This window comes from Archocentrus centrarchus, chromosome 14 (genome assembly GCF_007364275.1).
Source record: "Archocentrus centrarchus isolate MPI-CPG fArcCen1 chromosome 14, fArcCen1, whole genome shotgun sequence".
Classification (NCBI taxonomy): domain Eukaryota; kingdom Metazoa; phylum Chordata; class Actinopteri; order Cichliformes; family Cichlidae; genus Archocentrus; species Archocentrus centrarchus.
Window position 1 is genome coordinate 17887821 of NC_044359.1, and position 10346 is coordinate 17898166.

Consider the following 10346-nt stretch of genomic DNA (forward strand, 5'->3'; position numbering starts at 1 on the left):
ACCATTGCATTTTGAAAAATTTCACCACCACATAATATGGTGAGTCAGAGAGACAAAGCAGCCCTTTTTCATAGGGAACAAAATGATCCGAGTCTCGGTACATGTGGAGATCCCACAGTCTCCATTTAGAATTGCTTTAAAGGGAAGTGAGACTGACAAAAGGCCAAGAAAGGTGCAACCCACGCAGTTTATATTTGTGATCAGGTACCCAGACCAGACAAAAGTAAACTCTGCACACTTTTTCCTGTATGTATGTATCATTATTATTATTTTCCTCACTCTGTCACCAGGGTTGAGTACAGCTCTATTGTTTTTCATGCCTCACACCATACTTTGCAAAGGCATTGCCTCAAAAGCCCTGTTGTTGCATCAGTATTGAATAAGGAGTTGCAGCTCACAGTTATCCACACTGGTAGAGTTGAATTTGATTGTGCACATCTAGGACAGGCACCCTAATTGTAAAAATAATGATAGGCTTTTAGAATAGAGATAATAATAATTTAAAAAAAAAAAAAAAAAAAAAAAACAGGAGCATCTGAATCAGCAGGGTCGGGTTTGGCATAGAACAAGAAGGCAGCTGCCTAGGGCATCACCAGCTGGACAGGCACACTCTTAAAAGTCTGTCACTGATGTCCAGTATGCTCTAGATATTGCTAAATCCACACATCACTAAACACCTAGTACTACAACTACAGACAGACTGTAGAGGCAGGGGACACTCAGCAGGGAAGGGGGAGGGGTTGACTCATACATGACCTGACTTTTTAATATGATCTACGGAATGATAAATTATAACATGGATAATACTGGATGTTTCCATGTATGTCCTTCATTTTTGATGTGCAGCAGAATCCCCATGAGCATCCTGCTGCAAGGTAGACTTGCACAACACTCACAGTAAATATGAGCTATTCATTATTCCAGACACAGAGACGAGATCAATCAGAATCTAACAGTAAATTACAATCTGTTCTTTTCGACACCTGACAGGTGAGTCACAGTCGAGCTGACTCAGCACATTAGAATCTCTTCTACACATGAAGGGTTCCTTTTATGAGATTAATAATTGGATAATGAAATACATTTTTTGTAATTTAGCCTGTGTGTATTGCCACAGTGGATTTTTAAATCCAGACACGTTTGAAGTGCAGACTTTCAGCTTTAATTCAAGGGGTATTGCAATAACTGTTTAAGAATTATAGCCATTTTTATACACAGTCCCCCATTTTCAGATGCTCAAGCAATTTTATAGCCAGTTGTTGCCTCGTCCCTTGTTATTCCATGACAAATTAAGTAGATAAAAGATTTGGACTTTACCATCATTACAATGGAACTGTCAATATGATGTCCAAAGAGATGTCAGTGCAAATGAAGGCTGAAAAAACAAAATAAAACTATTAGAGAGACAGCAAAAACTTTAGAATTGGACAGATCAACAGTCTGGTAGATTCTTAAAAAGAAGGAAATCACTGACCTGCTGAGCTCGAGGGATCACAGAGGACAGCTAAAGTGGAGAACTGCAAAATCTTTCCTAGGTTAAGATAAACCCTTCACAACACCAACAATCAAGAGATGCCTTCATAAATGGAAATACAAAAAGGGTTCACTCAAGAAGCCCAGAAAACATCTAAATGAGCCTACATAGTTCTGGAAAATTCTTTGGACAGATGAAACCACAATTGGGAAGAGAAAAGTATGGAGAAGAAGAGAAACAACTCATGATCCAAAGCATGTTTGACAGATAATGTCAGACATGGTGGAGGCAGCGTGTATGGCTGCCAGTGGAAATGAGCCACTAGTGTTTGTTGATGATGTGACTGCTGATAGAAGTAGCAGGATGAACTGTGAAGTGTACAGGCTGCTCAGATTCAGCTAAATGTTGCAAAACGGATAGAACAGATGTTTCACAGTGCAACTAGATAATGACCCAAAGCAAAAGCAAGCCAAGAGTTTCTCAAGATAAAGAAATTGGATATTCTTCAAGTCAGTCACCTGATTTCAACCCAATAGTGCATGCTTTTCTACAGAACTGAAGGCAGACAGAACCACAAACGAGGAGCACAAAACCAGCAACAAGGGAGGCAACAACACTTGGTGGTTGGTGTTTATGGGTTCTAGACATCAGATAGTCACTGATTTTCATCCAAGTACTACAAACAATCCATTGGATTTAAAATTGTTGCTACAGTTGCTACTTTTTAGCCTCTGAAAATGGGGGACTATGTATAAAAATGGCTGTAATTAATAGTTAATACAATACTTTTGTTAAACCTCTTTAAAGCTGAAAGTCTGCACTTCAATCACATTTTGATTGTTTGATTTAAATCCACTGTGACAGTGTACAGAAGCAAAATATTGCAAAGTAGCTTTAAAGGTAAGGATATTTATACCCTCTTCACCTCCTTGCTGATTTCTTATTCGGTGGAGCAATTAAGAAAATAAGTTAATCATTACTCATTACCATTTTTTTGTTACTATTAGAGGCAAAATATTTAACTGAAATCTAAAAGTAACACATTTATGAATAGCTGTAGAAGAAAATTCAGAAATTACCAAAGTGAGCTGGTCTAAGCTTTTGTGGCTAGAAAAAGCAGCATGAGTCACAAATGAAGGAGATGGCTGATTATAGAGCTCCTCCTAAAGCTGGGACAAAATTGATTAAAAGATCACTTGGTTTAATTAATTTAAATTTCATCGCAGTCGCTACAAGTACCGGTGTCCTTCACACATCCTAAAATCCAACCATTACACCAACTACCTAAACACTTACCCAGTCAACTGTGAAATTTAATTACCACCATTGCATCAAAGCTCTAATGAGACAATTAGCTTGTACCATCTTAAGGCTTTGCTCCTCATTAGCGCTGATGGCCGCTGCACATGTTGGTGGCTCAATCACAGTCCTGCCTTCACACTTAGGCTGGAGTCTTCCAGCCACCACCAGAAGGTTTCTGTGCAGACTAATGAGTCATTAGAGTGAGACTGATGCATGAGGTATAGCGGCCTGAGGGGTTTCTCTATCCACAGAACACAAGAAAGAACAAGGTAGGGAACTATACACTAAAGGTAAACTAAGTGAAGACAGCAGCTGTCTGGTTGTGCTTATTAATGCACTAACTTTCGTCTAATGTTGCAACTCAGTGTGTTAATAAAAAGCTGCTTTGAAGTTTATTTACATTTTTCTTGTCTGTTTTGCTGTGATGAAAAAAAGATCAACATAATGGCTCACAATTACTTCTGACTTATTAGCCCAATTTTAATTATATGTACAGTCATGCACAAAAATTTTTTTCATTCTATGCCATTCTGAAAAAAACCAACCTCATGATTGAGTAGTGTGTAGAACAACCCTTAGCACAGTAACTTGAAGTAACTGTATGACTTTATCAGTCTCTCACATGGTTGTGGAGGAATTCTGGCCCACTCTTCTTTACAACATTGCTTCAGTTCATTGAGGTTTACGAGGATTTGTTTGAGCGCAGCTCTCTTAAGGTCCCACCACAGCCTTTCAATCAGATTGAGGTCTGGACTTTGACTGGGCCATTTCTTTTTCAGCCATTCTGTTGAAGATTTGCTGCTTTGCTTGAGATCATTGTCCTGTTACACGGCCCAGTTTTGGCCAAGCTTTGGTTTGGTTTTCTCCAGATGTGGTGCTGTTTATGGCCAAACATCTCCACTTTGGTCTCATTTGTCCAAAGGACATTGCTCCAGAAGTCTTGTGGCTTGTTCAGATGCTGCTGTGCTAACCTGCGCTATGCTGCCATGTTCCTCTTCGAACGGCTTTCTCCTGGTAACCCTTCCAAACAAGTCATACTTATTCATTCTTTTTTTTGCACTGTCATGAAATCAGCAATTAAAATGCTGTACATGTAGGTGTAGCTCTTGGGTTTTGGAACTTCTCTGAGCATTAGGCAGTCTGACCTTGGGGTGAATTTACTAGGACGTCCACTGCAGGGAAGAGTGTGGCATCGTGTTAACACACACCTGAACACTCCAGACCAGCACATTGCAAAATCTCTCATTTTATAGAGGTGCTCAAATTTGCAAATGATCAGTTAATCACATGCACTTGATCATCAGCACCTGGCTCCTTGTTAATTCCCACGGCAGCAATAAGCGTGCACTTGGCTTTTTTTGCAGGACTGTATATCTAAATGTACACGTGCACAAAAACAAATGAGCTCTGAGTGTCATTTAGATTGTTGATGGTAAAATTAACACATTATGTGTTCAGAAATTATGCATTTGACTTTAATAACTTCCAGGTGTTTGAACAAAGCCGTCAACAAGAATAGCATTTTCTTTTTTTGGCCACAGCAGCTTTTTATTGACAGTGGAGAGAGACAGGAAATGGGGAAGACACGCGGGCAAATTGGCGACGGGCCGGGACGCGACCCCGCGCCGCCTGCACCGCAGCACGGCATGTGTATGTGGTCGCCGGCTTTACCACTAAGCCACTAAGCATTTTCTAATAAAGGAAGAACTTCTCTGAAAATCCAACTGTTAAAGCATTAACAGATCACATAATAGTAAATCTCCTTTAAAAACACAAATATAGTTTGATATATGTTTGTATGAGAAATGACGAGAAACACCACTGTCTCTGTATCTCAGTGAGAGTGAGAAAGTGATGTACTATTTCTTTGCCCTTTCTATTAAAAGCGCCTGAGCTCAGCACTGATGCTCTCTCCCTGCCTGTTTGGGCTCGATCCAGGCTTTTGTCCACCTCTGACAGACAGCAGACAGACAGAGGGCTACTTTTTCTCCAATAATCTACCAGAGAATAGCAAATTAAAGTATTACTGTATCAATAAATATAAGCTGTATGAAATCCACACAACAATCCAATCTATTACACTGATATTACTATTCAACATTTCACTGTTTTCAAGTGGATACAATCAATTTTATCACTGTTGATATGAAATCATATATAAATCAGTTTCTTTCCCCAAGAGTCCCGAAAAACATGTATTTCATTACATGAATGCTATTCATTTCCAGTTCTAGGGCGAGCTGATGCCAGACACTTTTGTTTGTGAGTGGCCTACATTCTCTCATTGTTAGCCCAGTAAAATGGGCTAGCAGTGCTTTGGGTCTATTGATGGCTGCAGACTGGACTGTCTCAAGAAAATGGTCAAGAGAATAATTAAGGCAGATTAAATGTCCGGTTATATTTGTTGAAGCTTTGAGTGGGATTTCCCTGAGGCCCTACAGCGGGGACTGGTGGCCTAAGTAACTCAGTGTGTGAATCACAGTATCGAGCTGTCTCAGGTGACTCTGGTCACTTTTTCTGAAACAGCTCTGCAGTTTAAAAATCCATCAAATGCTAATTTTTTATCTAGAAAGAGGAGCGATTATGATGCTACCAGTCAGCAGTAATGTGACTGGGCATTTTACGTGCACACTGTAGCAAAGGAAAAAAACATCAGAGCAACGAATAATGCCCATAGCTTTGCCTCTACAATGAATGGCAGGTACGATGTGGTATGCTTAAGATCATGAGCTGTTTCCCCCCTTCTCCATATTGTCTTCCCCATCATTCTGGTACAAGATAAACTTGGTTTCATATGTTTATTTTAGATGTTTTCTGGTTTGGTTTTCAGCCTAATAGTCTCTTTCACTTGCTTGAAAATCTCTTTATACTGAGAATTCCAGTGTAAAGATAGTAAACTCAAGTTCAACATTTGGAACCAACTCCGGATCTTTGATCTGCTTAGTTTGTCATGGAGTAACAAGGGAAGAGGTGTCAACTGGCTATAAATATTCTTATTAATCAATTGGATAATTAATTTTGAGCCTCTGAAAATGGGGGACTGTTTATTTCAGTTTTTCTCAATTGCTCCAGTGTAATTCTCACATCAGGAATGCCATTCTCACCACGGTCCTCAAAACAGTTATGACATTTTTCATAACACAAACTCATCTCTCACTAAAACAATTGAAAACTTTTCACATATATCAGTCAGTGACTTCAACTCTGTGACCAACAAATAAAAGCCTTTCACTGCCGTTTTAAGACTTATACTTTTATCAAAACTTTACTGACTTTGGAAAGAGTACTACAAAAATGTAGGACTAATGTTGAGGAAAAAGTGTTCAGACACAAAAATTAAATGTGAAGGATTTATTTGTAACTACAAAATTGCTGAAATCAAGAAAAGCAGAATGATACTCATGAAACTATATGCATGAGAAAACAAAGAAAATATATACAATCTGAGAGTATAGTACCAACAGTGATGTCAGTAGCGCCGGTGTTGTGCCAAAAAGTGATTGTCTGCAAAAAAGCGATTTTCAGTATTTGCCAAAAGTGATCATATGTATTTAAATAGCTGTAAATGACTTTTTGACCTATAATTTGTGAGACATGTCAAACATATCTCTCATGAATGATATCAAGTCATTTTGAGTGAAAAACAGCATTTCTATCGCAAGGTAGAAGCTGCAATCAGTTTTTGGCAAAGTGACTTTTATATATTCGGGTTTTTTTTGTTGTTGTTGTTGTTGTTGTTTTTATCAAAGTGAAAACTGTCATTGACATTAAAAATGTCTTTTTAAACAGAAATCTGTCTAAGAAGGCTGCAGAAATTGCAACAAATATAACATCACAGTCCTATGAAGATATTTTAAGTGGCCAAAAAGCACAGGATTGATTATAATGTAGGTACAATAACACAAACTCCTAAAGATTCTTGCAAAACAGATTATTTCTTCATTTTATATATATGCCCTTCATAAATCATGTTGACTGCACTCTATTTACCAATATAAGCAAAGATATTACATATAAAAGCACACAGAAACATCGGAAATCTCTTTATGGCAGACGATCACTTTTTGGCACAACAGCTGTTGAATGTAACTAATAAAGTGACTTGTAATCTAACTTAGTTACTTCTAAAATTAAGTAACTGAGTTACTTTTTAAAGGAGTAATCAGTAATCGGATTACTTTTTCAACGTAACTATGACATCACTGAGTACCAACTACTGTATAGTTCAGTAAAGTCACATTACATAGATTCAGCAGTCACTTGAGTAGGTATGCCTATTCAGCTGCTCGTTAATGCAATTATCTAATCAGCCAATCACATCTCAGCAACTGAAAGTATTTAGGCATGTAGACACGGCCAAGACAGCCTGCTGAAGTTCAAACTGAGCATCAGAATGGGGAAGAAAGGTAAATGAAAGTGACATGTTTGTTGACTCCAAAGGCCTCCACAGTCACCAGATCTCACTCTTGTAGAGCAGCTTTGGCATATGGTTGAAGGAGAAATTAGGATGAGCAGCTGACAAATCTGTAGCATTTGTGTGGTGATGTGTGATGTCAATATGGAGCAAAATCTCTGAGGATGGCAAAACAGGGTCCAACCTGGTACCAGCAATGTGTGCCTAATAATAAAGTAGTCTGAGTGCAAATATGCTTGCATGTAATTAACAGTGACATTCATCTGTGGCACAAGACTGAAAGTATTTCTGTCTGTTTCAACTAAACCTCTTCTGAGAACACGTGTTTATTTTGCTTTCAGCTGAAGAGCAGTTTCACTGCCACCACAGACAGTGTGTGACTGGCCTTGCAGTTTCATATAAGCAATCAAGTAATGTGATTGAAAACACTAATGCAATGCTAGACAGTATTAAGGAAAGTGAGAGATCTAGAGCGCTGACTGACAAAAAGTACAAAATGTTTTGCTGAGTTGTGAGAAGTACACCAACACAATAACAATGATCTCTTAGCAGCGCAGTATGTGTAGAAACAAAAACGGTGAGAAAGGCTAATGTGGGTGGGGACATGCGTAAGTGATTTGATAACTGCATCAAGAGTAGTGAGAATGACGTTTCTGATGTGAGAATTGCACCAAAGCAGTAGAGAAAAACTGTAACATGGCTGTAATAACAAAACAGTTAATTCAATACTTTTGTTAAACTTTTTGAATTAAAGCTCAAAATCTGGACTTCAACCACATCTGGGATTGTTTGATTTAAATCCACTGTTAAACAAAATTACAAAAAAAAAAGTGTACTCAAAAAATTATGAATCTAATTGTATTGTGACGTTTCTCGTATGAGAGAATAAAAGCAAGCTGAGGTCTATAACTATGAATAATATTATTTTACAGGATTTTATGACGACTGATTAATGATGTGATTCTCTTACAAGAATCCATGTCCATCTGTAACTTTACATAATCTAAAATCTCTGCAGATATTCTGACTCACCACTGTCAAAGCCAGTAAAGTCTACATACTCAGAATTTATTAAGGTGAATTTCGCCCACAGGCAAAGTCTGATTCAACTGTAAACTGTAAATAAATCGACAAGAGAAGAGAACATTTGTTGACACTGATTAAAAATTTAGATAAAGATGTATAAGTTCAAACAGAAAATAATTTCTGGAAGTCCAACAGAAGAAAACAGAACACACAATAAACTGTATAAATAGTGCTATTTAAATAACCTTATGAACTAGACTCCAATAGAAGAAAAACATTTTCCTCTGTTGCTCCCAGACTGCAGGTATAATCACACTAACAGAGTGCTGCATTAGTATTGGGCCTACTGGATTTGTAATATTGTCCTAATCACAGAGAAGCATGCAAGCATGAAAACAAAATTGATTTTTGTTATTTTATTTTAATAATTTTACTTGACCACTAGTGCACAATCACATTCGAGGTCTGAGATCGCACGGGGTTAGAGAGCGCTTTATTTGATTCTACTGCAGTTTTCTTCGGTGCAGCAAAGTGTAATTGTATTCATTATAGGCTGCAGCACAATGACAGCCGCAGCACTGTAAATATTAAGCTATTTAAAAGTCAGGGGGTGTGTTTGCAGACTTGATTTTAATCACTTCACAGGAAGGGCCATGCAGACAGAGTGCATTACCTACAGACAAATTATGTAGATTTTAAGGTAAGCTACTTACCGCTGAGTGGATTATGAGACCGATTCACATTAATTTTTATTTTCACTTGTCAGCAACCCATAAGTCAGTGTGGGTAGACTGTATTAGATGGATGACATGCTACATCGTGTTTAATAGAGAGCTTACCCACATTTAAAAAAAATTATTAAAAATACTGTATTGTTAACAAATCCCAAATAATAACACTTTGCATTGCTCCTGGGAGGTGTAGGTAGTTAGTTTCAGTAAAAAATCTTCATTCAGCCTCAATATTTGCAGCTATTTTGTTCTCATCAGGGCAACATACAAGGAAAAAAAAAGGCAAGACCGCAGCAAATATTTGTAAAGTTATTAAAGCATGGCGTTGATTGATACTCACACAGGCCTGCACCTCGCTGAGTGAGCATTCTTAAAAGTGAAATATTAATTTTACTGTTACCATGAGAACAGATGAAGTTGGTCAGTATGCGCAATGACCACCTCAATTGAGAGATATACGGTACTGTGCAAAAGTCTTGAGGCACTGCTCATTCTTTATATTTTGCTAGGAAAACAGGAAATATGTGCAGTGGTTTATTGACATGTCCAAACATACATGGAAATACAGTATATAAGGCGAAAACTGAATTTGTAGAATTCTAACCAGCTTGAAAGTCAATATTTGATATGAACGCCTTTATTCTTCAACACAGCCTGAACTCTCTTAGGCAGCTTTCAATTTTGACAAGATCTCCAACACCGCTGGCTGAAATGCAGCCCCAAAGCATGACAGAGCCTCCAGCCTGTTTTACAGATTGCTGTAGACACTCACTGTTGTACTTCTCTCCTGACCTCCTCCGTACATATTGATGATGAGTTGAATCAAAAATGTTACATTTGGACTCATAAGACCTGTTGCCACTGATTTTCAGTCCAGTTCTTGTGTAATTTTCTTATTGTTTCCCTTCCTTAAGAATGGCTTCTTGACAACCACCCTTCTGCTGAGACTATTCCTGATGAGGATTCAGATAGGAAAACTATCTGAATTTGTTGCTGCTGTGTCTAGATGTGATCATAATGATAGGAATGTCATGAACCTCTTTGTATAGATGCTTTCGCAACTTCCTTCATGAATATAAGGCTAGATAGAGATCTGCCGATGTGACCCACAGTTTATTACCCCCAGCAACCTTGAGTGGCCAGGTCAGCCACAACACACTATATCCACTGAACAAATTTCTCACTTTCTGTCCATTTATATGACATTGCAGAGAACTGCATCATGCTTAGGAATAAGTCAGAAAAAATTAGGGAGTTGAGCCCTTAAGATATGCAGATATGACTGCAGATATGAATTGAATAATGCTCCAAATGCAGGAGAAGTATGCTCTTGGATGTCTGCGATCTCACGGCTAAGAGTTCAGTGCTGGAGGGTCAGACAAAGACAACATGAAGTGGA